General features: G+C 38.9%; 1 protein-coding gene and 1 pseudogene across 5 annotated transcripts in view; both read right to left on the bottom strand.

The window, feature by feature from the left end:
* Positions 1-13,431, bottom strand: part of CPEB1 (cytoplasmic polyadenylation element binding protein 1) — a 95,070-nt gene that overhangs the window by 46,253 nt on the left and 35,386 nt on the right. The window lies entirely within an intron of this gene.
* Positions 3,377-4,585, bottom strand: LOC103598777 (annotated as a pseudogene).

Here is a 13,431-nt window from a genome sequence, read left to right on the forward strand (position 1 = left end):
AAAAAAAAAAAAAAAAAAAAAAAAAAAAAAAAAAAAAAAAAAAAAACTGCCTCAAGCATCACATCAGTTTAAATTCTCAACTATATAAGAACCATTTCTCCACACCCTTACCACACTATGCTTTTTATGAATCTGACAAATAACAGAATCTATTGTTTAAATTTGTGATGGGATCCTGAGACCGGAATGACAATGAGTCTACCATGTGTTCATAAAATTCAGCATTCTTTCATATGCCAATTGTTCCCCATTTTCCCCTAATCTTCCCCATTTCAGAAAATGGATCCACCTAAGTGTGCCGGACAAAATTTGATTGTACTCTTCCCCATTCCCCACAATCAGCAAGTCCTGTTGAACCTACCCCTGAAATTTATACCGTATCTGTCCACTTATCTAGTCTCCATTATTACCATACTAGCCAAAGCCAACACACACTTCTCACCTGTACTACTGCAACAGCCTTTTCTTATCTCTGTTTTACTACTTAACACTTCCTATCTCCCTAAAGTCTTGCCACTCCTTAAATATATTAAACAGGCCTTGTTGTCTGCACTGCTTTTAACACTCTTAACCTGATCTTAAACCAGTAGCTCTACATAGCTGGCTACTTGTCATTCAGGATGTTAACTTAAATGTCACTCTCTCAGAAGCCTTCCCTCAGTTGTATATATGGGAATACAATTTATGTAACGACTAACCCCCAACCCAGTTATTCCTTAATCACATCCTGTTGTTTAGTTTTTCATATTACTTAGCATAATTTCAAAGGGATTATTTGTTTCAACTCCCCACCATACTTCTATAGTTTATACATACATATAATTCATAGCTTTTCTACAGGAGAGCAGAGTCTGTCCTGTTCACATCTGTATTCACAACACCTGGAACAGTTTAATTATATGTTGACTAGAAGAACTGTTTTTTCATGTGTGTTCCCCCTCTCTTTTTTGGGAAAAGGGTTGTTAGTCCCATTAATTCATAAGAACACTCTGTAATTTAAGAGAAATTAACTCTTATGGATTGCAAATACTTTATTCTCCTTGGTCACCCATTAAAATTATACAATTTAATGGTTTTTACTATATCCACAGAGTTATGCAATCATTACACTTTTAGAACATTCCATCCTCCAAAAAGAAACCTGTACCCTTCATCAGTCACTCCAATTTCCCTCCAACTTCTCCCACCCCTAGGCAGCCAATAATCTACTTTTTGTCTCTACAGATTTCACTATTCTGGATATTTCACATAAATGGAATCATACAATATGTGGCCTATTTAAAAAGGCTTTTTTCACCTAGCATGATGTTTAAGACTCATTCATAATATAGCATAACTCAGAACTTCATTCTTTTTTATTGCCAAATAATATTCCATTGTATGGATATACTACATTTTGTTTATCTGTTTGGGATATTATGAATACCACTATTATAAATGTCCATGTATAAGTTTTTATGTGGACATATGTCTTCATTTCTCTTAGGTATATACCTAGGAGCGAATGTCTGGGTCATATGTTAACTCTGTTTAACCTTTTGAGTAACTGCCTGTCTTTTAAGGCAGCTGCAACATTTCACATCAACAATATATGGGAGTTACAGTTTTTCCACATCCTGATCATATTGTTATTGCCTTTGTTTTGTTTTGGTTTTATCATAGCCATCCTACTGGGCCTGAAGAGGTTCAATTCCTCAAAGATTGGACAATCTGAACAAAAACAGATAACTGCACATTAAATCCATGAGTTTACAATGATACTGAAAAACAAGTCACTGGTTAGCTCTGTAGAATGCTGGACAATAAGTTCAATATCACGAAAGAAAGTAGAGAAAAATAATTAAGAATTTAATTGCCTTTCCTAAGTGTTCTACTCTTCAAGTTAACCAAATAGTTGATGAAAGTAAGTTTATTTTATAAAAATATATCAACAAATAAAGGAGTGAGAGAATAAGAAAACTGCTACTTGGCAACCCCTAATATTAATGTATCTAGGTAGTGATCATCAATGGTTGCTAATATCACTTGACAGAAGTAGCCAATAACACCTATGTCTACAAACTATTCTTGCTATAAAAAAAAAAAAAAAAAGTCAGGGCCGGCCCGGTGGCGCACTGCTATAGTGCGCCGCTTGGGAAGCGCAGCAGCGCTCCCGCGGAGGGTTCGGATCCCACATACAGACCGGTTCCCGCTCACTGGCTGAGTGAGGCGCGGGAGCAACACCGAGGGCTGCGATCCCGTTGCCGGTCCTGGTCCGGTACGGGGGCGACACTGAGGGTTGCGATCTGTTGCCGGACACGGAAAAAGACAAAAAAAAAAAAAAAAAAAGTCCAAACCTAAGTCTGCTCAAGTCTCTACATATAATCACCAATTAATAGAAACACGGGACCAAAGGACAGGACATGTTAAGTACTTCCATGGGAATGCAATCAATAAAATCTAGAGTGTGGATAATTCAATAGGACACATGACCTGGTTTTCCCAACAAAATGCAAGGTGGGGAAGAGATGAAGGAAGGAAAAGTAGACTACAAAGCACTCTGAGACATCAAACAATCACAGTGTATATGTTCACCCATCCCACAAGAATTCCAAAAATAAGCAGGCCTCATTTTTCACTAAAGCTCACAAAAAATATAGCACTTAAGTGTGTGACGAAACTTCAGCTCATTCTCATTCTTGATGGCACAATATTCTGAAACAATTCATTCGCAAACAAACTTTTAATATAAGAAAATGTAATTTGCAAATAAAAAAATTTTTTTGAGAATTAAATTGTTTACTGATTACACATAATGGATGATACACATGCTTCATTCTCATCTATAATTTTGTCTAGTAACATTATTCAATTTAGAAATATTGCATAGGATGTGCCAACAGTCATTTTTATAACCAAATAACTCTGTGACTTTGCTCGAGTGATCCTTGTAATAGTGAACTTCAGGTCACAATAACAACTGTCAGTTCAACTACACCGTTTCTGAAGACAATGGCTTCTCCACACAAGCAGATTGTAATAAATTTCAAATGGAACCTGGCATCACCCTGAAGGAAATCTAACTTCACACCGTTGGGGAAGTTTACCAAGATGGCTTGAGAGGAGACTAACTTTACGCAGCACATTTAAACATTTATTCAGCGTCATGATCAGACTATTACATTTAGCAATCAACAGCATGGGTGCAAAAAAAAAAAAAAAAAAACTACATTAAAACCCTTTGTTGGAACGCTTTACACTTTCCACAGAACAGAAACTAAAATAACCTGTTACACAACTAGTCACAAATACAGTAGTTTTTTTGCCCATACACATGAGAATTGTCTAAAACATGTCTTCTTTGTAGCAGCTAGGCCCTGCCACCACTGCACTTGGCTGAGTTCACAAATCTGTTGTAACCTGTAGCTTCCCTGTCACTTCTCTGGCTCTCCTCTCCTGCTAAGCTTTGTTTCCTGGAAGTTAATTAAAACCTCCTGCCACTGCCATAGCTACTGCTACTGCTGGAATCACCACAGTCACCTTGGTTTTGTGGTTTGGCAAAGTATTGGCCTCCACCACCATAAGGGCCAGAGCTTCTGTCTCCAAAATTTCCTCCCTTCATGGGTCCAAAATTTGAAGACTGGTTGTTGTAACTGCCAAAATCACTGTAGCTTCCACCACCTCCAAAATTGCTCCCACTACCACCGCCAAAGCCGCCTCTGCCTCCTCCGTTGTTATAACTGTCATAGCTGCCACTCCTGCCATAGCCACTGCCCTAGTTTCTATAACCCTGTCCACCACTTCCATAGCCTCTGTTTCCTCCAGAGTAACCAGGGCCACCTCCTCCATAACCACCATCATTACCAAATCCATTATAGCCATCCCCACTGCCATCATACCCACCACCACCACGGCTACCACCAAAGCCACCATGACCACTGAAGTGTCCTCCACGACTGAAGTTGTCATTCCCACGAAAACCACCTGCACGACCACCACCAAAGTCTCCAGAACCACTTCGACCTCTTTGGGTGGATGAAGCACTAGCCATTTCTTTCTTCGACAGGGCTTTCCTTACTTCACAGTTGTGGCCATTCACAGTATGGTATTTCTGAATGACAATCTTATCCACAGAATCATGGTCATCAAAGGTTATAAAAGCAAAGCCTCTCTTCTTGCCGCTGCCTTGGTCAGTCATGATTTCAATCACTTCAATTTTTCCATACTGTTCAAAGTAATCTCTCAGGTGATGTTCTTCAGTGTCTTCTTTAATGCCACCAACGAAGATCTTCTTCACAATTAAGTGGGCACCTGGTCTTTGAGAATCCTCTCATGAGACAGCCCTCTTTGTTTCCACAACTCTTCCATCCACCTTGTGTGGCCTTGCATTCATGGCTGCATCCACCTCCTCCACAGTGACATATGTGACAAACCCAGAGCCCCTAAAGCGCTTGGTGTTTGGATCTCTCATTATCACACAGTCCATGAGTGTTCCCCACTGCTCAAAATGGCTCCTGAGACTCTCATCAGTTGTCTCAAAGCTTAACCCTCTGATGAAGAGCTTCCGCAGCTGTTCAGGCTCTTTAGGAGACTCTGACTTAGACATGACAGCAGTGGGAAGACTTTAACGATGCTTCCTCGGCAGCATCCACGGACAGAGCATCCACGAACAGAAAGGCTTTGCAAATAAAATTTTAATCTAAGAAAACAAAACATGGCACACACATGCATTAAAATGTTCATTGAAGCCTTATGTATAGCAGTAAGATACCCAGAAGCAAGCAGTTTGTTTGCATGGCAAGAACAGAATGAGAACTGTTAAGTAGTTTTGATATATTCTCTTGATATATTGAAGACAATATAGCACCAAACAAAAATGCTCGTGACAGCCTTAAGATATCAGAATGAGCACATGCTATAGCTCTCCCCCCTTCTCCAAAGCTTTCTTTCTTTCTTTTTTTTTAAATGCCAATTTGAAAGAATCCATAACCATATGAGAAAACAAAAAGGATATCTCTGGTGTGCCAGATTCAAAGAATCCTGAAAACAAGACAGACAGATGAATTCAAACTGGAAGGAGGAAACTCTGCAAGAGGCGACTTACAAAAAGAAGAGAGCTGCTACAGACATGGCACAGCTGGAGGGGTAAATAACAGGGAGAGAAGTTATAGGACAAATGACAGTAACTGGTTTAGAGGAGCCCAGTAGAAGCAGACAGGCTGGTTGTGAACCAGGAACCTGATATACATGTGGCATAGTGAGACCACATACCCAGAAGTTTTGCTATTGTCACATCTCCCCTTCACAACTTCCCATTCTGAGATCAGGCTAGACTAATGTCATGAAGCACCTGCACACAGCTTTCAGGCAATCTCAAATACAAAGATCATTTTAAGATACAAATTACAACCAATACTGACCAAATATTTTCAGCAAACCAACAGATTCAATGCGGCAGTAACCTTAACACAAACCTACACCTCAGGAAATGAAGAATAAATAAGACTGAGAGAACAAGATTTTATTTTATTTTATTTTTTTAAAGATGACCAGTAAGGGGATCTTAAGCCTTGACTTGGTGTCATCAGCACCCTGCTTTCCCAAGTGAGCCAACCAGCCATCCCTATATAGGTATCTGAACCTGTGGCCTTGGTGTTATCAGCACCACACTCTCCCAAGTGAGCCACGGGCCAGCCCTAGAAAACAAGATTTTAAAACAAATAATAAATATTCCCAGAAAGATACTAGAAGATCCATTGGAGACCTTGGAAGCTAAGATTTTATTATTTAAATAAAGCTGATAAATGTTCCAATTGGTAGAAGGGAGAGAGCTGAAAAACTTAACAGTGAAGTAGAAAGACAAAGTACTTCTCTCAAAATAGTAAGCAGGAGGACAATAAACAGTGTTGAACAATGAAAGAAAAGTAGGAAACTCACTACCACTCAACTGGGCATTTCCTAGGCCCTTTACACATACTATCTGTAGTGGATTGAATAATGTTCCCCCAAAACTCATTGAAGATTGAATCGTGTCCCCCAAGTTTTATGTATTAGAATCTTAGCCCCCACTGTGACTGTTATGAGGGAGGGAAATTCTATTATGGTAATTGAAAGGTGGAGCCTTGAAGAGGTAATTGGATTGTAGGACTGTGCGCCATAGTGAATGGATTAAAAGCGGTGGTCATGGGTGTGGTTCTGAGGGCTTTAAAAGAGGAGGAGAGACTGTTTTGTTCTCTCTCTGCTCTCTCTGCTTCCATCATCTTGCAAAGTGAGATATCTGGGCCACTGTCACCACCACCAGATGGACTTTGGACTTCCCAGCCTTAAGAAACTGTAAGCAATAACTTTTGTTTTCCTTTATAACTACCCAGTTTCATGTATTTTGTTATAAGCAACACAAAATGGACTAATACACCATCTCACTAATCTTTACAGCAACGCTTCATAATAGGTACTAGAACTAGAAAAGAACTGAAATAAAGTTTACATCAGAATTTAAAACCATTCCAGTTCTATTTCCAGTAATGGCTGGCAAGTTTATTCAGACTAACATTCTTCCTGAAAAAATGCTGACAACAAAAGAGACATCATCTTAAAAGCACCAAAGATCTTACAATACAGTGAAGAACCACCAGTCTAAATTCTTAAAAACAAAAACAAAAAAACACAAACTCAGAGGAAAAGGCAAAATACCCGAGCACCAAAGTCACTATTACCTTATGAAGGCATCTGCCCATCTCAACAAAGTTGGCTTTTGGGTTCTAAGGCCACAAGAAGCAAGGGGAAAGAAGTCAAAATTCAAAACATGCCCAAGCAGGAAATGTAACAGGACACTCTCTCCACATTAAGCTAGAACCCCATGTTTACCTTAGGGTAAAAATAAACCGGAATGAAACCAGGGGCTAAAACCTCCTGATTTAACCTGAAATTGAAAACCTCAGAGGTGGAGTTTAACAGCCAAACGAGGTACAATAGGAGAAAATCAGTCAACCAGAATATAGGACCAAAACTTATCCAAAACATAGGGGAAAGACAAAAAAGTAGAAAATATCAAACAAAGGATAGAATAAGAGGCAGAGAAAATATATGAAGAGAGAATAGGTGTAAATTGAGTACTGAATGAAACCAACTACACACATAAGAAACCCAAGAAAACCCAAGAAAAATAAAAAGATATCAATACGTAGACATATAAACAGGAGAAAACAAAGGGATAATTAAAACAAGGAACAAAAGAGACAAAGAATAAGAGTTTTCGAAAGAGGGACTATTTAATAAAACCATGAAAGCCTGAAGATGTTGAACATATAGAGAGAAATGATGAATGCCAAATCAAGAATTCTATAACCAGCAAACATATTCTAAGAAATGAAAGTAAAATAAACACATTTTTAGGGAAAATAAAGATAATTCACTGCCAGCAGATCCCCACTAAAGATGTTCCTCATTGTTAACACTAAAAACATTCTTCAGGCGGAAAAAAAGTGAACCCACATGGAAGTACAATTGACCCTTTGCAGTTGAAAATCCATATATAACTGTGACTTCCTCAAAACTTTACTAATAGCCTACTGTGAACTGGCAGCCTTACCAATAACATATACAAAATATGTGTTAAACAACTGTTTGTTATACGTATTATACACTATATTCTTACAATAACACAAGCTAGACAAAAGAAAATGTTATTTAAATTATAAGGAGAACTGAGAGAGATCACTTTTTATGAACTGTTCATGCTAGATGATTAGCATCACATGCAGGTGTTTTAAGCAGGTATTTGCAACACGAGCTCTCTGCAAATAGCAACAGGAGGTGGCTGTGAAATTATAGTATGATACCTACTACAGTTAATTTTATGCAGTTATGATTTAATACTGCATCTTTATGTTTGTTTACATTTCTCTTGGCTGTAAATGACACCACGTACAGTCTAAGTTTTGATAAATTTTTACTTTTTTTTTTTTTTTTTTTTGTCTTTTTCCGTGTCCGGCAACGGATCGCAACCCTCAGTGTTGCCCCCGGACCGGGGACCGGCAACGGGATCGCAACCCTCGGTGTTGCTCCCGCGCCTCGCTCAGCCAGTGAGCGGGAACCAGTCTGCATGTGGGATCCGAACCCTCGGGCGGGAGCGCCGCCGCGCTTCCCAAGCGGTGCACTATCCAGTGCGCCACCGGGCCGGCCCATAAATTTTTACTTTTTATAATAGATTCCTGTATATTTTATGGTAAGTGATAAAATAGGCTAGTACCTACACAGGTATGTCATGAATGCATAAAATATCTTTTTCTTAATTTTTTCATTATTTCTAGGCTATGCAGTTCATCTGAGTTTTTTCAAATTGTCTCAAATCTCCAAAAAATTTTCCAGTATATTTATTGAAAAAAATCCACATATAAGTGGACCCATGCAGTTCAAATCTGTGTTGTAAGGGTCAACTGTAAAGAAATTCAGAAAGAAATGAAGAATAATTAAAAGAGGATGTATGTAAGCCTTAGTATATAATGAATATATAAAATAATTTCTTTGTTTAGTCTGTATTGTTTCCACTATATCACACTGCATAGAAAACTAAAATGGATTTATGTCAGTGTTTGAAAATAAAACTGAGTGCCACATTTAGATGAAAAGAACAAGTAGGAACTCCTACTACAGAAAAATCTCTGCTACTAGAACACTTGGTTAATAAGAACTCTTACTTAATCTCCTGATGAACTGTTCAATTACACCTACTCCTGGTTTCTACCTTTAAAATTTTTAAATATATTAATTGGAACCAAAACTCATGAAATGCCAGATCTAAGTTGTTTCCTGATGTGTATGTTCACAATTTAATCCTTTTAAAAGGATTACTAGATCTAACAGCCAGAATTAGAAGCACTGTCATTTCACAGTAGTAAGGTTAAAAATAAGTACGAGAGTGTTTTTCCAACTTTTTCTTGAAGTAGAACATTAGTTAACATTTTATATGGCATCTCAATATGGAAAAAAATAAAACAAATTATTCTACGTGGTTTAAAAAAATAAAAATAAAATAATTTCTTCTGGGGTTTTAAAAAATAATTAAAATGCACAATAGCAATTGCACAAAAGCAGTAGGGACAGGGTAATTGGAGTTCTATAAGGTCCTTGAATTTCCAGGAACTGATGAAAACACTAATTTGTTAGGGGATAGTAAGTCTTAGATGCTATTAAGTCTACAATACATGTTGTAATCCCTAGGGAAGCCACAAAAAGAACAGTATAAGAAAGTTTAACCACTCAGAAAAGGGAGCATTTTGAATAAAGAATACTTGATTAAAAGAAGGCCACAGAAGAAAGAAAAAGGAACAGAACATGAGACTAGGGACAAAGAGAAGAAGTAAAGACAACAGATTTAACAATGTCAATAGTTAAAATCACATGTTTAAATAAACAAAAAACCCACAGAGCTATAATTGACATAAAGATTGGCAGAATGAATTAAAAACCAAAATCCAACTATACGCTGCTTGCCAAGGTCACGTCTTAAAAACATAAGGTGACTGATGGGTTGAAAATATGGGAAAAGATATGCCAATTAAACACCAACCAAAGAAAGCTGGTGTAACTGACCAAATGCCAAATAAACTTTAAGAACATGAGCAATAAAGAAGGGCATTTCATAAGTATCCAGAGATCAATCCACAAGGAAGATATAGTTCTAAAATCTATAAAACTAAACACAACAACAAACTTTAAAGGAGAGACACTCATGACTACAACAAAAGCTACAGATTTTAACACTTTTCTCTTGGTAACTGATAGAATAAGCAGATCGCGTCCCTCCCTGGCGAAAAAAAAGTAAGAATACAGAAGACCTGAAATGTAAAATTAACAAACTTGATCTAACTGACATAAATAGAACACTGCATTCAACATCTGCTCGATACACTTTCTTTATAAGGGTACACAGAACATTTAACAAAGTAGAGCATATGTTGGAGTATAAAGCAAGTCTCAACAAATTTCAAAGACTGAAATCATATGGAGGATGTTCTATGATCATAGTGGATTAAGATAAAAATCTGTAACAAAAAGACAACTAAAAAGTCCCAAGTATTTTGAAGCTAAACCACACACGTCTTCAGGGGTCAACAAGACATCCATCCAATGACAATTAGAAAATATTTCCAACTGAACGATAAATACAGAATGCACTTAAATCTCTCCTTACAGGAAAATTTATACCCTTTCGTATCTGTATTGGAAAGATTTTTTAAAAAATCAACAATCAGAATGATATCAGTGAAATGACAGAATAAGAACTCTGAAAATTCTCCATATAAGCAATGTGAACACTGCAAAACTAGTCAGAATCAACTTTTTTTTTTTCCTTTTTGTCTTTTTTCGTGACCGGCAACGGATCGCAACCCTCCGTGTCGCGCCTGTACTGGGCCGGGACCGGCAACGGGATCGCAACCCTCGGTGGTTCGCCCGCACCTCACTCAGCCAGTGAGCGTCCGGTCTGTATGTGGGATCCAAACCCTTGGCAGGAGCACCGCTGCGCTCCCAGGCGGCGCACTATAGCAGTGCGCCACCGGGCCGGCCCCCAGAATCAACTTTTTAAACAGTGCCTTTTAGTAATCTGGGGGCCAAAAACAGAATAGTTGAATCTTGGCAGGAACAACATGCTTTATGATCTTTTGACTTACACTATTCCCACCCCTCCTTCCCTAGCTAGCTATAACCTTAAAAACCAACAGCCTGGGGCGGCCTGTGGCTCACTCGGGAGAGTGTGGTGCTGATAACACCAAGGTCACGGGTTCGGATCCCATATAGGGATGGCCGGTTAGCTCATTGGGTGAGCATGGTGCTGACACCACCAAGTCAAGGGTTAAGATCCCCTTACCAGTCATCTTAAAAAAAAAAAAAAAAAACCAACAGCCTACATTCGCAGTGAAAATTATCCCCTGGCAGCCACTGGAGGGGACAGAACAGTTGGAGCTCAAGTCCCATCCCAAAAGAACTGTCAAAACTTGAACTTTTAGGTGGCTCCCTGCAAGATCTCACTTGGAAGACTGTCTTTCTCTGACCTGCCTCAGAGCTCACCCAGTATGAAAAGTCATTCCCTATGGGAAGTTTATTAAAAAACAGTCAAAGACAATTATTAAACATCCCAGGTGCCTGAGGCAGTAGATAATAGTTTAGGGAAACAACAGGCTAATCATAAAAGCTTAAAAGGAAAAGCTGGGGAATGAGATAGCTATAAGGGTCTTTAAAAAGCTCAGTAAATTCCGGGGAATCTAGAAGGCCACCTTCTAGATGCATGCTTGGAAAAGACTTTAGAAGGCCCTAAACTCTCACTTCCAGTTAACCTTGAGGCTCTGCACAAGCAGAAGTGAAAACTACTGCAGAGTTGTAAAGTGTCTGGTTTAAGGGTGGAAGGCATGCTGGGCCCCTCGGCAAAGACCAGGAGACTTACTGGTTCTAGGCATGTAAGGATATCTCTGTCTAATCATCAGCTGGCCACTGAGACAACTGAGTAGGGACTTCAGGAGCCACATGAGATGAAAATTCAAACTTTACAGGATTGAGAAAAGTCACTAAACAAACATCAACAAATATCAGTAACTCCTCCTCCTGGGGAGAACATATTATCTAATTTTCAGACTTGCCACATTAAAGTGTCCAGTGTTCTTTTTTTTTTTTTCTTTTTATTGACTGGTAAGGGGATTGCAACCCTTGGCTTGGTGCTGCCCGCACCACACTCAGCCAGTGAGCGCACCAGCCATCCCTATAAAGGATCCGAACCCATGACCTCAGCACTACCAGCACCGCACTCTCCCGAGTGAGCCACGGGGCCGGCCCAAAGTGTCCAGTTTTCACCAAAATTTTTTTTACAAGACATGCAAAAAACCCCAAAATATGGAAACCATTTATAGGAAAAAAGCAATCAATAAAACTGTAATGAACACAGATCAGACATAACACGTATTAGACAAAGACTTCAGCTATTTTAAATGTTTGAAGAGCTAAAGAAAACCATATCTAAGGAACTAAAGTATAATAATAATGTCTCACCAAAAAGAGAATATCAAAAAAGAGATAGAAATTATAAAAGAGAACCAATTAGAAATTCTGGAGCTAGAAAGTACAATATCCGAAATGAAAAATTCATTACAGGGGCTCAACAGTAGATATAAACAGGAAGAAAAATCAGCAAACCTGAAGATAGGGCCATTGAGATTATCCAGTCTGAGGAAGTGAAGAAAAAAAAGAAAAATGAACAGATCCCCAGAGACCTCTGGTATACATTCAAGTGTACCAATATACATATACAAGAAGTCCCAAAGGAGAGGAGAGGTAAAGAGAAACAGGTGGAAAGAGTATCTGAAGAAATAATGGCAGAGAACTTTCATGAAAAACATTAATCTACACATTCAAGAAACTCAACAAACCCCAAGTAGGATAAACCCAGAGAGTTACATCAAAACATCCCATAAACTGGGCCGGCCCGGTGGCGCACTGCTACAGTGCGCCGCTTGGGAGTGTGGCGGCGCTCCCGCCGAGGGTTCGGATCCCACATACAGACCGGTTCCCACTCACTGGCTGAGCGAGGTGCGGGCACAACACCGCAGGTTGCGATCCCGTTGCCGGTCCCGGTCCGGGCGCGACACTGAGGGTTGCGATCCATTGCCGGTCACGAAAAAAGACAAAAAGGAATAAAAAAAAAAAAAAAAAAAATCCCATAAACTGTCAAAAGCCAAAGACAGAGAATCTTGAAAACTGCAAGAGATAAGCAATTATCACATACTACATACAAGGGATCCTCAAAAAGGATCCCTTATTAATAATTTCTCACTAGAAACCACAGAGCCAGAAAGTAGTAGGATGACACATTCAAAGTATTGGAAGAAAAAACTCAATCAAGAGCTTTGTATCAGCAAAACTATCCTTCAAAAAATAAAGAAATTAAAACATTCTCAGATAAACAAAAACAGAGTTCATCAGTAACAGACCTGCCCTAAAAGAAATACTAAAGGGAGTCCTTCATGCTGAAATAAAAGGATGCTAGTTACTTTAATCTACATGAAGTACTACAGAGCACCAGAAAAATGTAACTACATAGGTAAATATAAGAGTTATTTTGTTCATAACTTTTTTTTGCTTATCTGATTTAAAAGGTAACTGAATGGGGGGATGTTTTAGTCCGTTTTGTGTTGCTAAAACAGAATACCTGAAACTGGCTAATTTATAAAGAAGAGATGTTTATTTGGCTTATGATTCTGGGACAGCTGTACCTGGCATGGGCCTCAGACTGTTTCTACTCATGGTGGAAAAGTGGCAGGCAGCTGACAGGTACAAGCAGATCACATGGCAAGAGGGAGGGGGAGGGAGAGAGAAAGGGGGAGGGAGGAGGGGGGAGAGAGAAAGGGGGAAGAGAACTTGTGCTCGGGAAAGATTTTTAGAAAATAATAAACTGGAAAGTAA

The sequence above is a fragment of the Galeopterus variegatus genome, unplaced genomic scaffold (genome assembly GCF_000696425.1).
Source record: "Galeopterus variegatus unplaced genomic scaffold, G_variegatus-3.0.2 Scaffold2733, whole genome shotgun sequence".
NCBI classification, from domain to species: Eukaryota; Metazoa; Chordata; class Mammalia; order Dermoptera; family Cynocephalidae; genus Galeopterus; species Galeopterus variegatus.